Raw genomic sequence first — 27,589 nt, forward strand, 5'->3', positions numbered from 1 at the left:
GGAGTAAGAGAACAACGTTCTGAGTTAGTATCTCTTTTTTGTTTCCCCCCCCGACACTCTGCATCTGAGGCATTTTCTCACTGTACATTCATGGTTAATCTGAAAACATTTAACTGAGATTGCTCTGTGAATATTTAGGATCTTGATGGCTGGTAGCATCAGCTTTGGAAGCTAGCTGTTGGGTCAGGCCAAGAGGATTGATGGAAAATGAGGTAATCCAGCAGATGTATATAGCGCTTTGGGTTTTCTTCCCCTGTCACCAGCCCAAGTGACTTTTCTGTCTACAGCACAATTTCCAAGTATGGAAAATAGACATATGGGATGATTAGAAAAAAATAGAAGGTGGCTTTTACCTAGAAATGTACTTGGAAAGTAGGTTTGAACTGCCATAAAAGCAGACTAACCCAAGAGCATTTGGTCACTGGTGATTACCAGCAGAGACACAGTTTGGTACTGTTAAGACAATGCCTAATATAATGAAATAAGCATAGACCACATAAGGCATTCATCCACAAGCACTGTCATTTTATGACATCCTGATGAATTTGCACATTCATGGTATATGGGCTATAATAGAGACAGCAAGGGGAGCCATACCATATCAGGCCTCAAAACCCAAAGCTAGAAATCTGTTTCTTAGCGATTCCAGTGACTATTCTCACAACCTCATTTAATCCTATACACATGATACTAGCCTCTTCAAATCCATGCCCACTTTCTTACCAAAGAAGTTGAACTTGTGTCAAAGAAAACTAGACCACAGCTTGCCTCTCTGTTCTGCAAAATAAAGGTTACCTCCCTGCACACACTCATGACTGGATGTTTGCCTACGAGGAAGGACCCAACTAAATTGTATCTCCCAAACAGCTGCAGAAAGTACAAAACACGTGCTTCACATTCTGAATAGAAAATGAAGGTGTTTAATAGTGGTGGCTGCTAAGTGGTATTTATCTTGCATGAATAATTTGAGATATTTTGCAGTACATCTATAAAAGCAATGAAAGAGCTCTTCTATTAACAGGCATAGTTTATAACACATCTATCTCTGTACCTATCACTTCAAAAAGACTCCTCTCTGCCTATTGCTACGGATACCAAACCCATAGAACATTGTTACCTCCATTTGGAGGCTCGGCTCAGAGGTACTGCACTAAAATTAGCACACTGAGGGTATTTTATTTTACACATTTTAAAATACACAAGACACTCCTTTGTAAAGACATTTCAGGTTTGTGGAACACACAAGGTGTAAGACTATAGAATCATAGAATCATTTAGGTTGGAAAAGACCTTTAAGATCATCCAGTCCAACCATTAACCTACACTACCAAGTCCACACTAAACCAATCAAGGGTAGACTAGACTAAACCATGTCCCAAAGTGCCACATCTACCCACTTTTTGAACACTTCCAGGGATGGTGACTCCACCACCTCTCTGGGCAGCCTGTTCCAATGCTTGACTACCCTTTCCGTAAAGAAATTTTTCCTAATTTCCAACCTAAACCTCCCCTGGTGCAGCTTGAGCCCATTTCCTCTCGTCCTATTGCTAACTACATGGGAGAAGAGACCAACACCCACCTCGCTACAACCTCCTTTCAGGTAGTTGTAGAGAGCAATAAGGTCTCCCCTCAGCCTCCTCTTCTCCAGGCTAAACAACCCCAGTTCCCTCAGCCGCTCCTCATAAGGCCTGTGCTCTAGACCCTTCACCAGCCGTGTTGCCCTTCTCTGAACACGCTCCAGCACCTCAATGTCTTTCTTGTAGTGAGGGGCCCAAAACTGGACACAGTATTCCAGGTGCGGCCTCACCAGTGCCAAGTACAGGGGAACAATCACCTCCCTGCTCCTGCTGGCCACACTATTCCTGATACAAGCCAGGATGCTGTTGGCCTTCTTGGCCACCTGGGCACACTGCTGGCTCATGTTCAGCTGGCTGTCGACCAACACCCCCAGGTCCTTTTCGGCCAGGCAGCTTTCCAGCCACTCTTCCCCAAGCCTGTAGCATTGCATGGGGTTGTTGTGACCGAAGTGCAGGACTCAGCACTTGGCCTTGTTAAACCTCATACAGTTGGCCTTGGCCCATCGATCCAGCCTGTCCAGGTCCCTCTGCAGGTCCTTCCTACCCTCGAGCAGATTGACACTCCCACACAGTTCGGTGTCGTTTGCAAGTGTACTGAGGGTGCACTCAATCCCCTCATCCAGATCATCGATAAAGATATTAAACAAGGCTGGCCCCAAAACAGAGCCCTGGGGAACACCACTCGTGACCGGCTGCCAACTGGACTTAGCTCCATTTACCACAACTCTCTGGGCTCAGCCACTCAACCAGTTTTTACCCAGTGAAGAGTACGCCCGTCCAAGCCATGAGCTGCCAGCTTCCTAAGGAGAATATTATGGGAGACAGAGTCAAAAGCTTTGCTAAAGTCGAGGTAAATGACATCCACAGCCTTTCCATCATCTACCAGGCTGGTCACCAGGTCATAAAAGGAGATCAGGTTGGTCAAGCAGGACCTGCCTTTCATGAACCCATGCTGGCTGGGCCTGATCCCCTGGTTGACCTGCACTTGCCTGTTGAGTTCACTCAAGATGAACCGCTCCATAATCTTTCTCGGCACTGAGGTCAGGCTGACAGGCCTGTAGTTTCCTGGGTCCTCCTTCCGGCCCTTCTTGTAGATGGGCATCATGCTGGCAAGCCTCCAGTCATCAGGGACCTCCCCTGTTAACCAGGACTGCTGATAGATCATAGTGGAAAGTGGCTTGGCAAGCTCCTCTGCCAGCTCCCTCAGTACTCTCGGGTGGATCCCATCTGGCCCCATAGACTTGTGAGCATCCAGGTGGCATAGCAGGTCATTAACTGCTTCCTCCTGGACTATGAGGGCTCCATTCTGCTCCCCATCCCTATCCTCTAGCTCAAGGGCCTGAGTACCCTGGGGATGACCGGTCTGGCTGTTAAACACAGAGGCAAAGAAGGCATTAAGTACCTCAGCCTTTTCCTTGTCCTCGGTGACAATGTTCCCCCCCCACATCCAGCAAAGGATGGAGATGCTCCTTGGATCTCTTTTTATTGCTGATGTACTTATAAAAGCATTTTTTATTATCTTTTACAGCATTGGCCAGATTGAGTTCTAGCTGGGCTTTTGCTTTTCTAATTTCCTCCCTGCAGGACCTAACAAGATCCCTGTACTCCTCCTGAGTTGCCTGCCCCTTCTTCCAAAGGCGGTAGACTCTCCTTTTTTCGCCTGAGTCCCTGCAAAAGCTCCCTATTCAGCCAGGCTGGTCATTTTCCCCGCCGGTTGGTCTTACAGCACATGAGGACAGCCCGCTCCTGCGCCCTTAAGACTTCCTTCTTGAAGAAGGCCCAGCCTTCCTGGACCCCTTTGCCTTTCAGGACTGCCTCCCAAGGGACTTTCCCAACCACGCTATCTATCATGCTTCTGTCAAAATACCTTTAATAAGCTTTACATGTGAGAGAACTTTAAAACAAGGTTGACAGTAGAGCTAGTAGGGGAAGTGATTGGTACACAGCGCTGTGCTACACAGACAGAAGATCTTCAGATAGAACATCATGCCCAGGCTTCTCCCCTACTCAAGAAACCTGCCTTTGATTACGAAGTGGAAGGGGGCAGAGCCCTTGTGGCTGTGGAGTTCCAGAACGAATTTTATCTCAGCATGTACACAAGGCTCAATTTTACCAAGAAAACTGCTGCCAATTGTTTCTTTTGCCCCATTAAAAGTGGTCATCTCTCTTACACTTCTTTAATAGGTGTTCTTCTTCCTTACTCATCTTTCACTTTCCACATGAGGACATTCACCTTTTCACTCTTTTCCACTATGTTTGTTGCCTCTTGACTTTTGGGCTCTCTTTTGGCTTATTTGACCAAAAAACAAATCACATGTCCTGCAGCAGTTGTTCACCTTACCCTTAAGGACTGCATAGCTTACAATGAGGCATGAGCAGTATTTAGTCTATATGTATCTTCACTATAACACAGATAGGGTTCATTTTCTTCAGCTTTCGAACATGCCTGCCCATGCCTCTTCCAGCGTGACCTGGGAAAGCAGCAAGTTATGTTTGACTTCTGTTTTAATTGTATACTTTTACTAGTTGTTACTTAACAGCACAGCCTGGTGTGCTGCACAGCTAGTTTGCATGGGCTTAAAATACAGCAGTCCGTATTTCTGAATCAAGATTTGAGGTGTTAAACACATTCATCTTTGTGATCCTTATTTTGGAAGAGGAAAAAAGTAAATGAGTAGGTAGGAAGGAGCAAAGCAGATGGTTTAGAAGGCAGAGAACTGACCAGAAACATACTTCAAGTGTTGTATTATGCAAGTAGTATCTCCTGGACATTTGATCTATGCATGCAGGAGTTTTATGTTTCAATTTCCTTGTTATGCCAGCTCTTAGCCAGACAAAATTCACCATCCCCTTTTCCCAGATCACAGGAAGTCTAGGACCTTTCCTTGCTTCATGAAGATGCACAAAATACAGCAGGTTTTGCAGTGGCAAAGCTGCATTCCTCAGTTCCTGGGCGCTGCAATAATGCATATACATTGTCTACCTGTTTAAATGCAGATTGACAGGACTCCAAAGTACTGCAGGGCACACAACATCAGCAGGCTCATTTTACTGCAGAGGGGAAAAAAGCAACCTGCACAACCGACAAGCTAGTGCAAAGTAAAGATATACACATGAACATCTTTTCATTAACTCATTCCAAAGCAAATTTAATCCATTTTTTCAAAGCAGACAGTAGAATTTACATTCACTGGCCAGTTAACTCCCAATGAGAACAGCATCATTTAGACGCAGAACATTCATTTGAAAATAGCTAGCATGAACCTTCTCTACCTCATTCCTCTGTAAACAAACATTAAGAACCTGACATATCCATGGCAACTTGTGCTGTGGAAACCAGAATTCAACATAACCTTTTAAAAAAATTATGCCAGTTCTTTCACAAAGAATTCACTGAAGGAACTATAAACCCTGCAGGGTGACACTGTAATAATAAATTTAAATGTAAACGTCAGCGGAGGCCTAGCTTAAAATCTGCACCTGCATAAAGAAGCCCACCGGGATTTCAGTCTGATGCTACCATTTTTAAAAAAGGCATTTCATTACCCTAAAGACCCCACACACCCTCTCACTCTTCAGCACTGCTGGTCTGTCAAACCAGAATGAAGTCATACTAGCATGGCCCCTAGCCTCTTAAGGAACTTAAATTAAAAAAGAAATCCATAGGATAGTTGTATTGCTATAACAATGCTAAAAGTCAAATCAGTTTATACTGATGCAGCCTCCTCACTTTGAAAAGTAAAAAGAAGTGGGATCCCAATAAAATTTGAATTCTGAAAGCTTTCTGTACCCTTATAAATCATGAACAGAGCGTCTGAAGTCTTCGAGAAAGGAGCTATCTTCAACAGTAGTGAGGAAGAAAAAAAGGAAGAAAACAAGAGGCTGCATTTTCCATATACAAACACTAGGGAAAATACCACAGTAAGTTCTACTGTGATAGGTATTTTTAACCTACCAAAATTTTCAATGGTTGTTCTTTAATCTGAGGATACTATAGCAGAAGTCAAAAAACCTCAGAATCCATGAATGAAAACCTTGGGCTTACATACTAACTTTTAACGCAGAAAGCGATACATGTCAGAGCTTTCATCTCCGTAGCTACAGACAAAAAATAATCCTTACAGCGTTACATTCTGTGTGTGGAAAACAGGGCCAGGAATTAAATATGCCCTTCAGCAAATCATAATTCAACATCATATCTAAGATGATGATGCTGACAGTTCTGTCTCCCAGGCCCAAGTTCTTGCTACCAGACTACACTGCCTCTTATTCATGCATCTTAATTGCTAGTTTTAGAAAAAAGGGCATGCAAAGATAAAGGCTGGTATCTGCTAATGAGGGAATGTTTTAATTTATATCTTAACTCTGACTCAGAGCAATGAGCAAAGCAGTCTGAAATCTCAGAATCTGATATCCAACTTAGCATAGGGGCTGAAGAGTCTGATTTCTCCCTTGTCCCCAAAGCAATTTTATATGAAGCTGGGAAAGAAAGATGGTTTCTGGAAGTTCATAGCCACCAGTATACACTTAGTGTATCAACTGGAAGATATTTACAGTCATGAAATGGAAGTGAGCCAGAAGATTTATAAAAGTATTTCCCCCCTCTCCCCTAATGCAGTATTACTTTTCTTTGAAGAACAGGGAGTGGAAATGAGGGAGTACAGATGTGTGATTTTGATAGCAAGACCCATTAGCGCAAAATGAGAAAGTGATTAACATGAGCCCAATGCTATTAACCACTTTGATACTTTTTTAATTTGCATGCCCCTGCTTTCTAGAAACCCTTCTAGGATTTTCTGATACTATAAAATAATGGTTGGAAAGGAGCTCAATAAATCAGCTAATACATCCTCTCAGGACTGGAGGAAAAAAGCACAGCCTAGACATAGTTAATCTGTGCCTTACAATGCACTCTAAAAACGGAAATACTTCTTCCCAAGCAGTATGTTCTGGCAGTTCACAAATTTTTTCTAGTGTCCATTTACACCATCTTGGTTGCAGTTTAAGCACACTGACGAGAGAACCATTGATAGAGTGGCTAGAGTGAAAAATGCTCCCTTCCCTTCTTGTTTATATCTCACCTGAAGACAACTCTTCCTTCTCCCTGTAGTCGTCTGTTCTTTAAGTGAAAGAGTTCTAAATCTTCCTGTGAATAAAATAATTACATTTTCAAGACTTTGTTCTCTTTATTTTTCCTCTACACTCTCTCGGTATTCTAGCTTTTCCTGAGGTGAAATGCCTAAGCCTAGAATGAAGGATTGTCATGTGATTTATAGAAAGTTATACTGCTTATGTATCACAGTACATTCAACTTGTTTGCAACATCTATGTTAACAGAATCACATCCAGTTTGTTAACTGCAACATCCGCAGATCCTTTGCACAAAACACATTCTACTCCCCCATTTTCTACTTGCACAGAGATGATCAATAAGTGGAGGATCTTGAGTTTTGTCCTTATCCAAAAGGCATACTCTTCCTCAGACTGCTTCTCCGCTTCCTTCAGATCATTCTGAACCCTAACCACGTTTTCCAACACACTTGCAGCAATTCCTAGCTCAGTACCATCTGCTGCTAATATTGTATAGCCTTAATGTTTCACTTAAGTCAAAATTAGTGACAGAACCCTGCAGAGACCATTCAGTCTAGACATCCTCTGGTCTGACAGTGATCCACAAAACCATTCACAGTTTTTCACCAACTTTACGGTATTTAGAGAAACATTTCCTTGCTTTTTGTACAGACAAAATCATTAGAATAGCTCATTAAACTAAGAACATCTTTCTTCCTCCCAAACAACACTGGATAACACATCATGAAAGGAGATTTGGCTGCTTGTGAATTTTGTTTTGAGAAAATCCACATTTATGTTTATTTAATACCTTTATACTTTTTCCTTGAGGAGCTTACCAGATAGCTCATATTTGTTGCAATGTTTCTGCAAGTGGTCTCCAGCTCTCTAGCGGTTCTTTTTCACCTGCCCCTCTTAGATACAGGTAGTGGCTTGGCTTCTCCCCCTCTTTAAAGAGCTTTATCTGTCAACATGGAAACTGATAATGGTTCCGAGACCAGGAACCAGGTGAAGCAAACTAACCTTGTCTGAATTTCACCTGCTTTTCAAATTAACACTTTTATAAGCATTCTTCATTATTTTCCTTATCTGAGGAAAGTTCCTACACTTCTGTTTCTGGGGTCAGGTATAATTGCAGCTTATCCTGCAATAAAAATAAATCTGAAGCAACAAGTGCACTAAACATACAGTTTTTTCAGCATCATGTTACATTCCTTTACTCAGTGGCAGGCCAATCCCTTATTCTTATCACCATATAAACTATTCTAGAGAAGTGCACCGTCTTAATTGCAGTAAACATAAGAAGATGCCCTTAGTATCAAATATGCCTGAACAGATACAGAGGAAGAGCTAGCCCTGTAGAAGAATCTCTCTAGAAGCAGGAACACACTAATGTAAACAGCTTACTTACACATGTTGTACAGTACAATGTCTTTGTAGCATGCACTTCTATTATTTAACCTTATTTACCTTTTAATCTTTATTCTAAAATTGTTTAACTTTGTCTCAGTGTCAGAACTCTCAGCCAATATGTGCTCTTAACCAAATTTACAGAAAGAAATCCATACTTCTAATATAAGTATGAAACCAGAAATTTTAAGTATTTTTCTGAAAAAAGGTTCATTCAAATCTTTTCCAAACAGGTTGCAACCAATTGATTTCTTAGAATACTTTCACCACTCAGCTCTTTCATTAGTTGTCTGCACCCTAATTTAGTAAACACCCAGCAGCATCTCACATTCAAGTTATCAATAGTCCAGTTTGATAAACTGAGAAAACAAAGTCTTATGTTACAGATGAAAATGATCTAACTTCATTAGTGCTAAATGAGGCCTCTTGCTTCTTGTTCTGGTTGAGCCATACCAATCACACTGCTGTACATCTGACCGCGTGCTGAACTCACTCAGCTTGCTAACCAGAAAGCTAACCTAAGCCAGTAGTTTTCTGCTGGCTTAGTAAATTGTATAGCCTTATGCCATGAACACATCAGGAGAAAGCAAGACCAAGTTACTGGGCTTGCATGCTGTAGTAGGAACTTCCGATTCGTATTTCCCAACAAGTGCTGTCATCCCAACCTAGAACATTACCCAGAGTAAGAGCACAGCTGCTGCACACGGCAGCCAGATCTATAACTGAAACTACTTGATATTGTTAATTGTTAATTATAGATAGACCTCAGGAAGCGAGTCTGTACAAGTCTAAATTCAATGAAAGAAGGTAACTGCAAGAAAGAAAAATTTAAGCAGTGGAATAAAATTGCTGCATCAGTTCCTACCATCCCCACCTGCCCTTCTCCATGCAATAACCACAAGTGCTTGGTTTTGCCCCTGTTTTTTTCATACTAAATAGTAAATCATAGAAGACTACCCAGAAGCAGCTCACACATAAGATATAACTACATCTTATTAAGCACTACCAAAATATTTACTTTATTCAATCTTTTAATGTACTGTATTTCTGTTTTCTACTTTGCCCCAGTCATTCTGCTTAGAGCTGTAATACAATGGAGAAAATTCATAACAAAAATATGAATACAAGTTTCCAGTAAAGGCAAGCAAGATACCACAGAACATCCTCTTAACAGGGCTGACAAAAGAGCTGGCATTAAGCCTTGAAGAGCAAAGCAGTATAATCATTTTGGGATATCATTCAGACCCACTATTACCAGTTTACTAAATTTTAACTTGGAACCTTGACACTTAAGTCAGTGACCATCAGACCCTTCCCTGAAATGGAGATGGCAATACTGAAAGGTATGGTAGGCCAGAGGGAGCTCTGTTAATTACTGTTGGATCTCAAAAGGAGGAAGAAGCCTCAGTGTCTCATAATTCCATTATTACAGCTTCAGTTTGTGGGGTTTACAGATTTAGCAGCCTAAGTTCTAAATGCAGCAAGGAACTCTGAACAGTACCTTCAAATCACCTTTGGGGGTTAGAGGAAAATATGCCAATTTCAGAAAAAACAAAAATATGTTTGGCACAAGCAAACATGCTAGTTTGTCCTGCCTAGATAGTAAAACGATTAGAAATTAATGTATTTCTGAAAGTCAATAACCTCTTTATTGTATATGTTATTGGTAAAGCTGTGACAAAGAAGTTAGAGCTTTGCAAATCAATGGATTTTGAAAAGATAAGGAGAGGGACAAGCCCCCCCCAAACCATCTACCATCACACATCAGTGATCAAAATCAATTTGCAAAAAAAAAAAAAATTTAAAAACCTCTCAATTTTCCCCAAAAGCAGTTTGGTTTGTAGAACTCAACCATATCCAAGGCAATAACAAATAGCCATGTGACTCTCTCGTGGAAAGGCCATAAAAAAAATACATCTGGAGTTTGTGTTGGCCAGGCAAATCAATATACTTAGTCACAAGTCAACAGCACTATTTACAAAGCAAGTAATTGTTTTCCCACTAACACCATCTCTACCATTTTAAAGTTGCCAAAGTACCAAGTTTGCAGCAGATCTTAAACTGGCTTTACTCGACAGCAGATTAAGCAGAGAAAACCAGTTCACTGATACAACAGTTAAGCAGTTACACATAAAAAAGCCAGTTACAGTTCACAATCAACCATAACACTACTTTCTTCAGCTGTCTTAATGTATAAACATTATTACACAATGATACTTTTACAAATACTATACTCCAAAAACCCTGATACAAATCTTGCTTTTTCATTTCATAAAGTTTCACCATCAAAGAAAATACATGATGACTAATTCAGGCCCACAAAATTTCTAGGACTATTCAGGATCTTAGATTTTACTGTGACAGAAGGGAGTGCTAAACTATATTAATGATATTATTTTTAGTTTAAATGATGATTTTGGTTTTAATTCTACTATGTTTTATAAAGGTATCAGCATGCCATACATTTCACATGATTTAACTTCAAAGGGTTAAGATTAAGTTACTGAATTCTTGCAATACCTGCTGTAGTTTTTTTATAGTATTAAAGAAGCTATCAACAATAAGTGAGAACATATGTTTAAGACTAGGGTAAAGTTTATTCCAAGAGGCAAAAATTCCCTTCAGCTTTATATAATTATTTTGAGCAGCATACATATTAAAGAAAATATTTTAACTTACTTACATATTCAAACTATGTGGCATAGTACTCTAATTTTCTAAGCCCAAAACATCGTTAACTGCAGCAATCTTTAATTACTTAGTTCTCAAAATCCCCCTCTTCCTTCCTCCCACCCAAAGATATCTCCACACCACCCACTTTTTATGCAACTTTAAGAACTACTGCCCAACAAGGGTGTTTCAATATTAAATATTTTTACCTTTGGAAATGGATCCTATCAGCTGTATTGCTGAGCATAGCAACTACTTTCAGCAAACAGGAGGGAGGCAAAATTCCTAAGAAAGTCTTTTAAGTTCACACCAAGCCTAGAAGCATCTTCACTCCACATCTATAGGTATCAAGCACCCACCATGTCTTATAATTAATAGGAAAGTGCAAAACTCAGAAGACCACAGATGAGGCCTTGCAAAAAAAAAAAAAAAAAAAAAACCCAACAAAACCACAAACACCAAAAACCAAACCCCCAGCTTTAATTCCAGCACTACCCCAAAGCACAAGTGTAATCTGAGCTGTATCTTCCACTCACATTCCAGGTAGAATTGGATTTTGCGTTCACAAAATCTGTCTTCTCAAATCTCCCAACTGATGCTCCATCCTGTGTATAAATATTTAATCAGAGACAAGCGCTTCACAAAAGGCAGCTTGAACACGTATCAGTGGTAAACCCCTAAGCTAAAACATAGAAAAATTCTTATGTTACACATACAATTAAATATGACGTTGGTAGAGAAGACATAAAGAGATGTGCATTGAAAGAACCAATTTCTTCAGTTAGTCATTTTATGTCTAAAATATTTTTAAAGCATACTCATTGATCAGACAGGTACAAGTCACAGGAAGATGGTGCTGCTGTACATAAACATTCAAACCTGAAACAATGCCCATCGATATTCTCTTCAAACACCTGGAAAAACAGCAAATGCAATACTTTTCAAAAGCAAGCCACAAGCATGGTATCAGCTGTGGCAATAAAACTTACTGCCTTTGAGATTTACTCCTTGGTACAGCTCCAACAGGCATGTCTTATCACATGCAAGGATGGCAATGGCATAGAGAAATACCAGAAGTCTAGAACAAGGCTGTTTACAGTCCTTGACCAACCTTGGTTACATAAAGACAGAAGATAAAGAATTAAAGCTCTAGCGGGTGCTGAGATTCTCAACAATCTAGGAATAACATAGTTTAATTTCTAAATGCTGTAATTCTGCACAAGAAAGCACTATTGCTGAGCATGCATGCTTCACCCAGGAACATAAGTGTTTTCAGATGACATTGGAAACATTTCCTCCTATTAAAGCCAGAGCTATCGCCTTCCCATTTTATCTACATGTCAAGTTCATTAACGAGGAGAGACTACACAAGACTAAAACACAGTATCCATCTGCTAATAGTTATGGCTTAATTTAGTCATTTTTATTAATTTGTGCTACATAGCACAAGACTTATGTTGTACTACAGACAGCACAAGAATGGTTTTGTCATGCTGAGTTTCTCTGTTTCTACAAAAACAACAGTGCTATAGATTAAGACACACAGCAAGACCTTTCTTCAGAGACTTGAATGCAGAAAGCTAACATTATTTCCCGTCATAGGTTGACTATACCAACCCACCAGAAAGCAAGTTTTTCACCTCTGCCATAGAGGATAAAGATGGGGGCAGAAATAAGAACAGGGAGGGCAGAAAGAGTGTTTCATTCACAGCTGTTGTAAGCTGAGCACACTGTGACCACCACTCTGGGCTCTGCACCACTGAGGACACTCAGCCTGTGTCCTGGTTTTCGCTGGGACAGAGTTAGTTTTCTTTCTAGAAGCCGACAGTGCTGCATTTTGGATTTAGTATGAGAATAATGCTCATAACACACTGATGTTTTAGTTGTTGCGAAGTAGTGCTTGCACTAGTCAAGGACTTTTCAGCTTCCCATGCTCTGCCAGGTCCACAAGAAACTGGGAGCGGGCACAGCCAAGGTAGTTGATCCAAACTGACCACAGGGCTATTCCATACCATGTGACATCATGCTCAATATATAAGCTGTGGGGAGTTGGCTGGGGGGGGCATTGATCACTGCTTAGGGACTGGCTGGGTGTTGGGCAGTAGTTGGTGAGTGGTTGCATGACTTGGGGTTTTTTCTCTCTCTTATTGTTCTCCTTTTCATTACAATTTTTATTATGTTTCAATTATTAAACTGTTCTTATCTCAACCCATGAGTTTTCTTACTTTTGTGCTTCCGATTCTCTCCCCCATCCCACTAGGAGGGAGGGTGAGCAAGCGGCTATGTGGTGCTTGGTTGCCAACAGGGGCTAAACCACAACAGCATGGCACCCTACCACGTCCCTCTTGAGGGTACCCATACAGCTCCTCTCATTTTGGGCGACACACCTTAAGCTGTCTCCATGCCACAAGTCCCTCAGTTCCCCACCTCAGCACTCAGGTTTCCCCTTGCAGGGACGGGCTCCACATGCCCCTATTCTCATCTCCACCCACCACTCCAAGACCATGCATCTTACAGCCACTAGCTGTTCTTCTGGTGCCTGTCACTCTTTTCAGATGTATTTCTACTTAATTTCAAGAGGCACTTTCCTGCCTACATACGAACCAGTTCCTCCCTCTGTCTCTCCTCAATGCTACCTTCCCACCCCAGAAAACTATTCTTGTAAGGTCTATGCTACCCTACATCACCACTAGCAACCTTTGGTCTCTCATGACCTGGCTTTGCCCTACTCCATTTCCCAACACCTCTTTCCTTGCTTTTGTTTGCCCCACTCACCTGGCCTGAATGCTTCCACTTCTAGATGTTTTCCTTCCCAGTTCACCATCTGACACCGGTTCTCCCTCCCCACAACTCTCACAGCCAGATTTATTTCTGTTAATATTGCATGCTGGAGAATCTCCCGTGGAGCAACTTAAACTGCTATTAATAAGCAGAGAATAAAGGTCAGCTTAAAAAAAAAAACCACACACCTTCCACCTTTATAAAATTGCTTCACACACAGCTCAGGCCTTCCCAAACAATGGATCTTCTCTGTTACTCTAGCTTTCACCAACTCAGCTGGACTGTGCTCCTTGATGCCCAGAACATTTCTCAAAAGCTCTTGACTTGTTGGATTTGGTGTTCCAAAAAGTGTGACAGATAAAATTCACACTTTGACTACTGCAAGCCTCAAAAATCAGAATTCAGATGGAAATTTCACATGACTGTTCTATTAATGTCAAGACACATGCAACAGCATTAGTGTATCATACCTCAGTAAGAGATCCCCTTAAAAGGGTAAGTTACTGTAACATGGGTCTCATTTTTACAGTAAAGCTAGAAAGTATGTTGTATACAATAAAACATTGACCTGTTAATAGTTATTTGTATTAAAAACTTCAGTGTCAAACAAGCAGTAGTTACAAGTTTTGACTATTTTAGCATTACAGTCTCACTGAATGTATGATTTAGAGGCTACAATCCATTCTTACAAAGTGAAAAGAACCTGCTTTCTTAGGGCAGAAAAGCAACCTGCTTTTTTTTTTTTTAAATATAAGCACATTTTCACACCTTCCCATAGTGTTTAATTTTTGCTGCACTTCACACCAAAGCCCAGCTGACTTCGTAAAAACTGCTCACAGGAAGTCACACTAAACTCAGAAATACCATATGGTCGCTGAACAAGAAAATAGCCATGGTTACCAAACCAAATTAATGCCTCTGATCACTTTAAAGAGAGATAGTTGTAAGCTTCTTAATTATCTGAGGTGCTTATTACATATTTCAAAGTTTGAAAGTAACTCTATACTTCTATCAAAGCTAATAAATCAATCATCTCTGTTAAAGGCTTAAAGGGAAAGCAAAGCTTACTGCTCAAATCTATGGTCAACATATGAGAAGCATTACTATGAAAGCCATTCAAAAAGCCTCCTCATGGGAAAGGGTAACATTATGAGAACTAAGTGTTTTCACATGTTCTTTTTACCTTTGTTCTTTTATAGTCTTATTTTTCACCTCTTCTACAGCAAGATTTTTTGGAGACTACTAATCTGAATTCCATCTCTTTCTTCTCAAGGCCCCTTGGGACCACTCTCCCCCATCAATGTCTTTTGTTCCTGCTACAGTAATTCTCTGATCAGTCAAAAATAGCTTCACATGGCATTCTTCAACAGAGTTGGGAATCAGTAATGGTAGCAGATTTGGAAAGAAGGAGGAAAAAAATCATTTGAAGGGAAAAACCCTACTTTCTCAGCAATGTTGTAAGCCTGTCTGCTAAAAAATAGAGAGCAAGCTTCATCCTGAAGTCATACCTCTCATGCATTACTGAGCAAGAGAGGCAATCAGATTGAAGCAAAAGTATCGCTCTACACACAGAAAAGCCCAGCCACCAACACTGCTCTCCCAGGTTCCATGAAGGCAAACAGTCACCGCTTATTTATTTATGGCCTTATGTATCATATTGTACAACCCACAAAAAACCTTAACTCTGCTACAATAAGTTCAAAAGCTTGTTTAAAAAGAAAAGGAAAGCCTAATCCTTGCATTTTATTCCCTATACCCCCAAAAGGGGGGTTAAAAAAAAAACAACCCTCCTGAGTTACACTACAAAGTCTCAAATCCTAACACCGTCTTCCATGTTTTGCACCACTATAGTACCAGGTCCCAATTTCAACATCCATCTGCTTTTAACTGATGTACAAATTTAAACTTCTAATCTCAAAATAACTGTGCCCTCAAACTAGGCTATTATATTACTACAGGATATTATACTCACTTTGCTGTAAAGGAAGAAATAAATCTTTCTGCAGAATTTGATTTTCCTTTCTATTCAATAACTTCCAAAATATTTTATACTACAATCATGGTGTAGTTCAACCATTCTATTCCTAAATAGAATGCTAGTGTCAAAGGCTGTTGTGTTTTGTTACTTCAAGCTTAATGTTTAAAGATAATCACTTAAGCAAAAAAAGCCCCTGGACATTTGTTTGCCTCTTTAATTTGTATCCAAGTTCACTTGCACATTCAGCAATCAGCACAGCAGCATCCCAATACTAGTTGCAGTTTCTGGGAGCTACTGAAAAACTAAAGCAGCACAAGTCGTATTTATTTTACATCCAGAGTAAAATGTAAAATAAATACAACTTGTGAATGTTATAAACATTATAACATATGTGCATGTTTATAAGCATTATTATTTGAGTCAACAACTTCATGATTACAAACTTAAGTATTTGCCACAAGAGTCTACAAATGCTGATGTTTTAAGTATTTATGTTTTCCTCATACACATTTCCCACCCCAAAGACTGGTACCTGCCCTTGGCTGCTTCAAATAGATTTCTTCCACCTCCATCACTGCAGGCTGCCTACTTCAGGCTCTTATCCATTTGCCCAGTTAAGAAATCCCATCTTCCCCCCAGTCCCTATCTGTCCCAACTGCTTTCCTGCACCTTTATTCCCCTGCAGCTGCACCACTCAACATTTTTAAAGCTGAGCACATTTGTAAGCCCACGGACAATTTGGATGCCTTAGGATAAGTGTTTGTTACTATTTTACAGGCTTGCCTAAGCCAGATATTCAATAACAAGCTACTTGCAATTCTGATCAGACAGTTTTTGTTCATCTAAAGTACACACATGCTGCAGACACACTTTGAGTAACTACAGCTCTTCATCCCTCTCCTGAAAAGAGCTGGCTCTCATTTGCTGACGTACAACGTGAACCATCAACTATTCTGCAAAATCATATTTTTCAATCTTATCCAGAGGCTGAGAAAACAGATGGAGTGTCCTATTGCCTTCCTCACAGAAGTGTTTTCAATTAAGCTTCTAATAACCTCTCCTCCTCTACTAGGAGAGAAATGGGAAGAAACTACCGGGTGAGCTGTCCCCTCACGTGGGAGCTAACCCATTCTGTAAGCAGAATACAGTGGTAACTAGTTGCAATGGTTGCAGATGCCATCACTGACAACACGGTAACTGGTTACTTGCACTGGATCCAGAAACTGCTTGTGCACTGCTCATAACATACATATCTCTGGACAGACCCTCTGCCTTAATGGTCTCTCCCACACATCTCCAGCATATGCCACTACCGCTGGAAGCGACGCTTAAGCAGCTTATCAGAATACCGGTTGTGCAGACAGAAGTCAGGAGTTACCGTGCCTTAATTTCCCAAGACAAAGGGCACCATACGGGTGCCCTTTGGAAACCACTGCCTGTGGACCTTATGTTCCCACAGTCTTTGCTCCTAACTTAGACCCTAGGCAACTACAAGTAGCATATGTCCGAACAAAGACCAAAAGCGCATGAAAAGCTGACCATAACGAAAGAAAAAGTCCGCGATGAAAGAAAAAAGTTAGGTGCCCGAACACCTTTTTTAAAAAAAGACCCCAGCTCCCACTAAAATAAACACAAAAATTCAGAAGTGAACATAAAACAAATTCATTTTTGCATAATGTTTTAAAATAAGGCGGAGAAGACACAAGGGCATCGCTGGCTGCCCAGCGGCTGAGAGGGCAACCATGACCGCCTGCCCACCTCCGCCCCAACGAGGGCTCTCCCTCCCCCGCTGCGGAGACGCCGGCGTCCCGCGGGGCCGGGGCCGCGGGGCCCGCCCTGGGGAGCGCTACCCCCGGCGAGGGGGTCACCCGCCCCGCTACAGCCGCCGGTGGAGCACGGGGACCACCGCCGCCTCCTCCGAGCCGCCAGCCCGACCTACTCGAAACCGCAGGCCGGGGGAGCCGCCTCCCGCACGGCGACGGGGCGGCGGGCCCGGGGCGCGCCCGCCAGTCCTGAGGGGCTGGAGGCGGGAGGGAGCCGTCCCGGTGACTAGCCCGGCGGACGGGAGGCGGGAGGGCTGCCTGCCGCTCCGCGCCGCGCTGAGGGGCCCCGCCGCCGCCCGCGCCGGGCTGCCGGCTGCCCGCCAGAGCCGGCTGCGGCTGAGGCGGCCGGGACCGCCCTCCCGCCGCGGGGGCCGCACACCTCAGCGGCGGCAGCGCAGAGAGACCGCCCCGCGGGGCCCGCCCCGGCGGGCTCCTCTCACCTCACGACCGGGGGCGGGCGGGGAAAGCCGCTGGCCCACGCGGCGGCGCGTACCTGGCGGCTGCCGGCGGCGGGACCGCGGAGGCGGCTGCCCGTTGTTGTGGCCCGGGTGGCGGCAGGAAGAGAGCAGCCCCCGCGGCAGCGGCGTCTCCACCGTGGCGCAGTTACCATGGGACGGACGCCCTCTCCCTCCGGAAGTCACCGCCGGGAGGGCGGGGAAGCGGGGCGGGGAGAGGCGCCATCTTGAGCGCGGCGCCCGGCCCGGCGCCTGCCTTCCGCCATCTTGAGCGCGGCGCGGCCGAAACGCTCGCCCGGGGCCAGTCCCGGTCCCCGCCCTCCGCCTGGGGTGGGTCCCTGGGCCTGAGCCCAGCGAGCTGGCAGGGGTTATGTCGGGGAGCTGCTACGGATGGAGGTTTTCTAAAACCCTCCAAAGCACGACAGACTAATACAGTTTTAAAAAGAGAGATAAGCAGAGGGAAAGTCATAGCTAGGGTTGAAACGATTCTCTTCAGTGTAAGAAATGCTACCAGCAGAAAAATCTGATTTTTTTTTTTTCTGGAGGAATTAAGAAAAGAAACTAAACCTGGTGCTCTCGGCAGCCACCCTGTAACTCGAGGTGGTCAGAGAGGGTCTCTGGCACCAGGGTGAGACAGGGAACATGGCGGAAGGGCCAGGAAGAGCAGGGAGGAGAGGAGCATGATGAGGGGCTGGGGCTGGCTCCTCAGCCTTGCCCACGGCTCCAGCAGCCAGGCCCACCCAGGGAACAGTGTGGGCCACAGCAGCCCCAAGACGGTTTCATCCCAGGCTGTAACACGGGTCCCTTCTCTGGCCCTTGCGGCGGGGCCCACAGCGTCCCCGTGCATGCAATGGACTGTCCTTGATCTTTAAAAAAAAAAAAGGTTAATATTGAATATAAAATTATGTATAGAAGATAATTTAATCTAGATGGCTAAATCCAGTGCTGAAATGCTAGGAAAAGCTTGCTACAGCCGTAATTGTGCTGTCTTGTTTGTCTGCTTATTTTTTAATTACATGATTGCATACCATTTTGTCCCAAAGGACCTCCGCCTCATTTAGTGCACAGAATGTGCTGAAACACAGTTGTGTTGTTGCTCAGAGACATGGGGTTTCATAACCTTTGAGTGCCTGCTTTTGCAGTTGGAATAAAAGTATATCTTCGTAATTTTTAAGACCAGAATAAAACATCGGATAATCTGCAGTGGTCCCTTGCACATGACAGGCTGTTATGCTTTCATCCCATTGCAAAGGTAGTTGGTTCTCTGAAAGTCACTCTGAAGTATGTGAAACACCCCAGGTCAGGCAGTTGATGGTTTGAGAGTCAGAGTTTGCAGCCCGAATCAGAGACACCAACTCCCTCCCTCTTCGTTCTTCCTCTGCAGTTCACTCGACATCGTTTTTACTAAAGGCTCGTTATAATCTTGAGTTCTGACTCAGACCTCAGCCTAAACGTCAGAGGCGTGTCTCCCGTACCAGCCCAAGAGTTTGTGTTTGGTCAGACAGGGGTAGGATCAGAGCATGAAATGCTGTGGAAGTCAATGTTTTTAACTCTGTCAAGTCTGGCACTAGAGCTGCACTCAAAGAGCACAACTGTGAATGGGAGAGAGCATATGAATTTTAGAGGAGATTTCTTTTCTGTGAAGCAGCATGAGCAAGTGGAAGAGGAAAAGCTCCAGCCCTTCCGGCTGCAGAGGGACTTTGCCACCAGGCCTGGTCACTTAACATCATATTCTGCCACTTAATCTCTAATTGTGCCCATTTCTTCTATCGGCTCAAGCAACTACTGAGTCATGTAATATAGTTTCTGTAATTCCTGTGACACCTTCCCTTTTTCACGAAATATACCTACAGGATATCATTTGTGCTTCGGTGATCCTCCACTGAAGTACGCTAACCTCGAGAAATTTAAACACCTGTTTTTCCACACCACGGCTCCTGTCTTTCAGTGCCATCTAGTGTTCACACGTGGAAGAGATGCTGTAACTAATGGAATTTCTCATCAGGTCGACTTGCCATAATTAACACATTTTGGAAATTGATAGATGGCACTGATAGAACATATCTTTGTACATTAATAAAATATTTCTATATATAAAATCTAGAGATATATCTATTTATATTTTTATGGCATTAAATTCTGACACAGACCTCTCACGTTATTTAAAAGCAGTAGCACTCACAAATCAAACAGATATATACATATCAGTTATTTACTTCTGGCTATACTGTTTTCTGTAATTAATTAGATTGCTTCAGAAAATAGTGGACACCAAAAAAACCGAAAAAGTCCAGAAATAATCTATCACCCTGCTTCATTTTCAGCTCTCCCAAAAAGGAGCAGCCATCCAGATCAGGGCCCAATCAAAATTTTACTTGCAAAGTAAATTGCAAAGCTTTGAGTGACAGATCTTTCAATCCATCTACAGAAAGGAGTGAGGTGGTTTTTGAAACAAGGAGGAGACAAAAAATGAGGGATTATCCAGAGATCATCTGTCTTCAGTTTCTTGTCTTTTCTCCCTTGATGTCTTTCTTTACAGTGACTTCTTATTCTCATCCCCAGTCCATGATCAGCAATTAAATAGTTCATAACCATTGAAACACCCTTGATTGTCTTTTGCTATTAACGCATAAACTTACTTAAGAGACAAACATGAGCGACTTATAAAATCTCCCCATATTTCTATGAAGAAAGTGTTTAGCGGCCAGTACAGATAATTCCCCCTTGAAGATCTCAGATTCTAAACTAAGATACAAATCCTGAGTAGCAAATACAATGAAAGGAATACAGAATTTCAAACAATAGTTTTGCACATACTCAGATCCTTATATATATTTAACAAACCTTACCCTCCCTACCTGGTTATGAAAGAATTGGAAAGTCATTATTCTCTGAATTAGTCCAGCTAAAAAGGAAACAAAGCAAGGTGTTCAGCTGCTTTCATTCCAGTGAAAATTTAATTTAATTAGAGCAATTCCAGATCACACTTCTAGCAGCTGTGTTTATCACACTTTCTTCAAAGGATAGGAATCAGCATTGACTGACGTTAGCATCAAAGCTCATTTATTCACCCGCCCACATCCTACCAGCCCTTCTGAGTTTGTCTGTTTATTTAGCACTTTAATAACACCACAGTAAATAAGATTTCATTTTGGAGCGTGCATGGTTTTTGTTAAAGCATTTAGTGCAAACTTCTTATAATGTTATGGTTAGAACTGCTCTTTGCAGGTTTGATGAAAGAGCAGCTAGCTGTTCTCCAGAAGAGATATTTTAAATGCTTAAAAAGGACATAGACTGGGATCCAGAATTTCTTTCTCTCTCTCTCTTTTTTTTTTTTTTGTCAACAACTAGAAAATATCTGTCTTTCGGCAGGGGGAAAAGTGCCAGAAATTACCTGACATCCCTTAAGCTGCAGAAGACTGCCCAAGTCCAAAGCCAGTTAGGTCATGAGGGGTTTGAACTTTGGGGTTTGGGGAGGCCATGCTGTACCAAAGACTCAGCTCTGTTTCACAGCTGCTTTGTCCTTGCCAGCTCATATGGAGGTGTGAACATTGCCCTTTCACTTGCAGCACACAACCTGCTATCATCTCTTGTGAACTAAGAGTAGGTTCTCGCTGGTAAAGATCATCTTTTATTTCATATTTGTGCAGCACCTGGCAAAACAGGGCTTGATCCCCAATCAGAGCTGCTGGAGCACAGGAATTAGGTGGATGGATCATAGCTCAGCTGCCTCTTTTGGAAGCACATATAGAACTACTGCCACATCAGCCCAGACACCAGAGACATTGGCAACAGGAATCTGCTGCCTGTACTGCAGCCTCAAGCCTTGGGGTGACAGAGAGCAGTCAAGCTGGGGCCCCATGGGCTTGTTCTTCAGTTATCAGCGGTAGTTTGCATGTGGTCATGATTGCTTGTGGATGACAAAATATGAGAAAACGATGCCACAGAAAGAGAAGAAGCTCCTTTCAGTTGCTTTCCAAAACGAAGTAAAGCAAACAACTCCATTTGATTTTTCAACAAGCAGAACCCAACTGAGCTGATGGAGCAGGTTCACAGCAGGCACCCTTCACCGGAGGATTCCCTTCAGATCTCACCTTTACCCCCAACTTGCCAACGTAGATATCATCACGTGCAAACTGCAAGCCATAAAGAAAGGCAACCTGCCAAAATCTGAGTAGGGTGGAAATGGAGCCTCCTGTGTATATTACCAGACAGAAATGGCTGATCGCAAGCCTCCTCTGTTGCACTTCTCTTGCTTATGGAATCAGGAGAAAGCCAGTAAGAGCAGCTCTGCAAGCAAAGGGAAGGGTGGGCACTTTCTGCCTTGCAGTGAAACATCAAAACTGGTGATGGAAATGGTTGTTCCTTCCCAAAGGTTTATCATGCTACTTGCAGAACAGTAGTCTCCCCTAGACAGTGTTATTGGCATTGGCACTAGCTGAAAGCAAAAAATCAGAGCCCTCACTTAAAGACGTAATTCAGAATGCAAACAAGGAACAGCATAGCTATAAGTTGTCTTCAGAATCATATGCCCGCTGGAGAGACAAGTCAAATTTAAAAAAAAGAAAACCAAACAAAGAAAACAGATGAGAGAATGACTAATGGGAATAAATTCCACTACTTTGACCACAGCATTACATTATCAAATCCCGGGACTTAATATGCAGCAGAATTTTCATAAGACAACAGTTCTGTGTAATGGAAATAATTTAAGTTTCAATATTTCATCCAGCAGTGCAGACAGGCCTGTGGAGTGGGCCATCTTAGCTGGAACATTTATTGATGCTGACCACTGGTTTATACAGCAGGATTTGAAAGATGAAGAATTCAACTTTCCAATTCTGAAATTAGGAAGGAACAGAAATGCCAAGGAAATGAGACACTCGACAGCTTGTGAGAAAGTGATGGAAAATTCATGGCTTTCAATCACTTACAGCACTTGTTATGCAGAAATAGGCTGAGCTCCCAGTTTTGCTTGGAGGTTGTGTCACTTCCAATCTTCCCTGTGAGACTCAAGCATGGTTTATAGTGGTGATTTGCATGTAGATGGATGAAACAACTGCTTTCAGTGATTGTATTTCTGAAACTTGGGTTTCACTAGTTGAGAAAGAAAACAGCTTTTTGGGGGGAATATTACTCTTGTAAAAAATCCTCATGCTCTAAACCATTGCAATCAGTCTAACCTTTTTTTTTAAAAGGAAAAAAGGTTAGCACATGCAACAGAACAGCACTGACTTGCATTTTCAACTGACAACCCAGCAACTGGAGAATTTTGTTTATTCCGTTTACGCAGCCAGAAACCACACAGGCCCATGCAAAACCAAATTTTTGGACATGCTTGTTCTCAACTACCATGAAACTGTCAGGGAAAAGCATAATTTAGACATCTCTTCAACAGTATTGTCCAGTAAACTGGTCTTGCATAGTACTTTCCGTAATCCAGTCTTCCAGATGTTCTCACTTTCTTCATGCATGTAAGTAATCGAAAAAGTGCAATGAAGAATAGCTTAGGACAATACTCAGTATCTCATAAGAAGATTACTGAAGCAGCACATCAACTAGGATAAGTATATTCTTCTTTTATTAGCTTGGTTGATCTATAAAGCCAATTCACCTTCTTATGAATACTGACCGACATTTTAGTTTGAAAAACAAATAAGGAATCTGGAGAGCAAGAATTAATAAAATCATTATTATTAGTGTTCAGCCACTTCCTTTTCTGACTATTTTAAAATGTAAATTTTACACATGTTCAGTCAGCTAAAGTCTTGTTGGTGGTTTGTTTGGTTTTTTTTTTTTTTTCCATTCTGCTACTCTGGTGAATGAGAAAAAAATCTGCAGCTGCCCAGAACAAAAGAGGACTTTGCAGGCTGATTTAGGTGTACCAGGATACTGAATTGCACTGTACTGTCCCAAGCAGTAAGCTTTCCATATTCAGAAGTGATCAGCTAACAACAGATCCAAGATCCATGCATCAGAAAATAAGAGTTTTAGTTAAATGGGAACCAGGAGACAGAAGCTCCAACTATCTTCTTAGCTTAAATAAAGCAGTAGATGCCACAGGGGCATCTGTTCTTCCTCACAAAACTCCTTTTTCTCTTCAGTGATTGTGTTGCTTTTTTTCTCTACTGAACATTAAAATCCTGCTGCACTGGGCAAAGGGGGGAGATGTTTAATGCCATGGCCTGCTAACGATTCATTCATAGCCTATAAATTACTTTAATCAGAGATATATTGGAACGGCAACATTCAGTATCTAGTAGTTGAGACACTTTTTGGGTCACATTCTGGAACATCATTAATATTTGTAAAAGCAGTTTGGGAGAAACTGCTTAACCCTTAACTGATCCGTCTTCAACACCCTATACCCCAAGGTGGCTTTTTTCACTCAGAGTCCTGTCATTTCTCTCAGAGCGCTCTCCACCATCTCCATGTTCCTGAAGACAAAACAGTAAAACGTTCATTAGACAAAAAGTAACTAATTTTGGTATCTTCTGTAGGAGCACTTAAAAATGATAGTTGTCCCAGTGCTTCTAGTTACCTTGAGCATAGAAGCTCCATCACATATGGCTGATTTATGGCTGTAGCTTATGTGGTGAAATAATAACAAGACATTTGCAATACCAGAAGCCACAAGACATATTTAAAAAAAATCTTGAAAAGCAACAATGTGGAAACACCAGCCACAAATCTGCTGTTGTGTTTTTAAAATGGACCAGTGTTGCTTTAGCAGCAAAAAGCTGCAAGAAGTCAGTGTTAGAGCAGGATGGCTGAACTGCATTTCCCTCTGGCTCGTGTTTCAAGCATGGTCCCAACTGCAAAACCTCCTCTGCTACCCTTTTACTCTCAAGTTACTTCCTCCCCTACTCAAGCCTGATAAAATGCAATTGAATAAGTATGTGTATCGAAGGTTCAAATTTAAGACAGTTACAGAGAAATAAGAATAGTATTTGATGAATAAGAATAAAACTCAAGCTTTGAAGTGGAAGATCTCAGAATATGCTACCAGGGCTGAGGTCCCCTTTTAAAATTCAGTTATAACACACCTAAAATTTGGAAACCCACACTACCACTTTTACAGATCCCCTTTTTCAAAGTAGACATTCACTTTAAAGAACAAACTGGCACAATCTGGCACTTCAGGCCTTTGGGGAAGTTGTGTCGCACCTAAATTGGAAGAGCTCATGTCTGATTCATCTCTAAAATTAAAATTCTGTGTAAAACTATCAAACTAGAACTTGAAATACAGATTCAGACAGTTTCAACAACTTTTGGGGCCTCTTCTTTTATAGGCAGTCTTCAGCAATGCAAAGTGAGCTTAAAATGACAAAGTTCATAAGCTTCTATTCTCCATGTTTTAAAAAATCCTGTCTTTTCTGTAGAATTACATTGCTAGAAAAACTCTACTTCACCCCAATTTTCATCTGTCCTTAGTTACAAAATTTCACCTGGTTGATCTCTGCAGTGTTTCCTCAAGAAACACTGTGACCTGTCTTTGATCGGCTAAATGTCCAGTACAATAACCGTTGTCACAGCCACCAATAACCAGTCTCTCAGCATAACAAAGCAGGGCAGGTTGGTTTTTTTCCTGGCAGGAATTAGGAAAGGATAATTGGAGCTATGTTACATTATTCAGCTGGATGACCCAACAGCCAACAACGCTAATAAATACAGGAGTGTTGCAACAGAGCTACACACTTCTAGAGACTTTCAGTGAGCTGGTGACAGAAAAACATTTTAGAATTCAGGTTTTGGGAGGGGTTTTGTATCACCCACATTCCCAAGAGTCCTTTGTGGTTAGACAAAGTTTTCTAAGGTGCTCCCCTATTTCTTGAAGTTTTTCCTCAGGAGATACTGCTAACACAATACCCTGACTTTGGCCTCAAAACTGGGGCCAATATTTGTCCCCAAAGCCTAGACCAAGATTGACTTCTGATTCTGCTACCAGAAGTGATACTGGAGTGAACAATCTGGCCATGCATCTACATTACCTTCACCATGCACCTCTGGCTCCTCAGATTGGGGAATAAAACTCCTAAGATTGTTTTGGCTTCTTGTTTGTTCACTTTCAAATATCATTTACAATCAAAATCCAGCTTAAATGCAGTAACTTCAGAACATACAGTAGGGGGACTGGTGCATCTAATAGGACACATAAACTAACAATCACACTCAAAGCTCTACTAAAGCTTTCAAATAGCTTTAAGTAAAACAGTGAAAAAAGTATTACAGAGCCAAATCTGGTCCAACAGTACATTGTTCAGGGCTGAAATCAGGTTTTAACATCTTTTGTGGCATAAAGCATAATAGTAGAGTTAAATAAAGCCTAATGAAGCACATCCTCTCCATTCTCCTAAGCAAGATACAGATCTTGTTTACCTGATTCTGTGTCCTGTAGTATTCCTCTACTACGTATTTGTATCTGGGTTTGCTGAGTGCAAACAGCATAGCAAGTTTCCTTCCAAGGGATTCACTAGCTGAAAACACACAAAAGACAAATAATAACTGGAACATCCTCCTTATACTAAAGGGCTTTTTGCAATAGGCATTTTACATGATGGCAGAAAATTATATGGAGCGATGATACATATGAATGTAAAGGATCAGCAGATGAGATGACACAGGGCACAACTCATTTACTTAGTGAAAATCTTCTCCTTGCTTGAGAAAACTCCTTCATAATCCAGCCTTTAAAACTTTTTCCAAAGGTCTGGCCAGCATTTCTGGCATAGCCATATCTCACTTACTCCATTTGCTGTCTAAAAAATTTCTTCCACACTATGTTGCAGTTAAATTCACCTTGGCTTAATTCATTACATGACCTCATTATTACCTCAGAACAATTACTGCTTCTACCTCCTTACATATGTCTGCCTTGCTCTGTATACAGGATAAGAAATGGAACAGACATCTCTTGTATTTTAGGCAGTTACTGAAGAAAATGAACTCATTGCAACTACTTTCAGGCCCCACCTTTTCAGACACAGCACTGCCCTGCTTACGGCAAATTGACAGACGTCGCCTGGAGTAAACCTCAGCCAACGCAATCCTAATGTCAGCTTTCTGAGACAATGTTATTGGCAGCAGTTATTGCTATGGCTCTTTTTGTTTTTCTTTATGGCCTTGGTTCCTGCCTCTGGGCCAGTTTCTCCTACTTCACTGGTCCTTACACCCTCTCTACATTTGCCCTTTAGTTATGCCTTCTCAGGTGCTCAACTGCTTTTCATAAAACTGCAATAGATGTAGCTCAAAACCAACTTACTTGCTGCCTATGAATTACTATACTGTTTGTAGGTCACACTGATTGCAATACAGTAATAAAGGTCACTGACACTTATCAGAAACTTTCTTCTCAGTTGCTGATAATCTGTTGTTAGTGTTGAAGTATTTTGTCCCATGCAGAGAAGAAAAGGACTTCCAAATGTTTGAAAACATGGGTAGGTGTAAAATAATGCTTTTTCTCTAGTCCATGTTAAGACAATTCTTTGTTTGCTTCACTGCAGTAAATCACAGAGGAACGAGAGCATTTCAGAGTCTTGAGATTTGACAGAGACAGTCACTGGTTCAGCTTTTGCTATCCTTCTGAATATTTGCCCAAGATCCAAATATACAAGCTGGTGAGAGGATTTGTGTGTGGAAGGGACATAGGGCAAGCCACTGAATTACTTTTTTTCTCCCCAGCGTGCTTACCCTTTTTGAAAAGACTACTTTAAAGTGAACTTTATTAAAAGAAAACTGAATGGCAGAGCCAGTAGTTCAAAGTTAGGACACATACTTTGGAAGTTTTTTCATTACATTTTTTCATTAAATCCCCTACTTATGTTT

The sequence above is a fragment of the Pelecanus crispus genome, chromosome 3 (genome assembly GCF_030463565.1).
Source record: "Pelecanus crispus isolate bPelCri1 chromosome 3, bPelCri1.pri, whole genome shotgun sequence".
Taxonomy (NCBI): domain Eukaryota; kingdom Metazoa; phylum Chordata; class Aves; order Pelecaniformes; family Pelecanidae; genus Pelecanus; species Pelecanus crispus.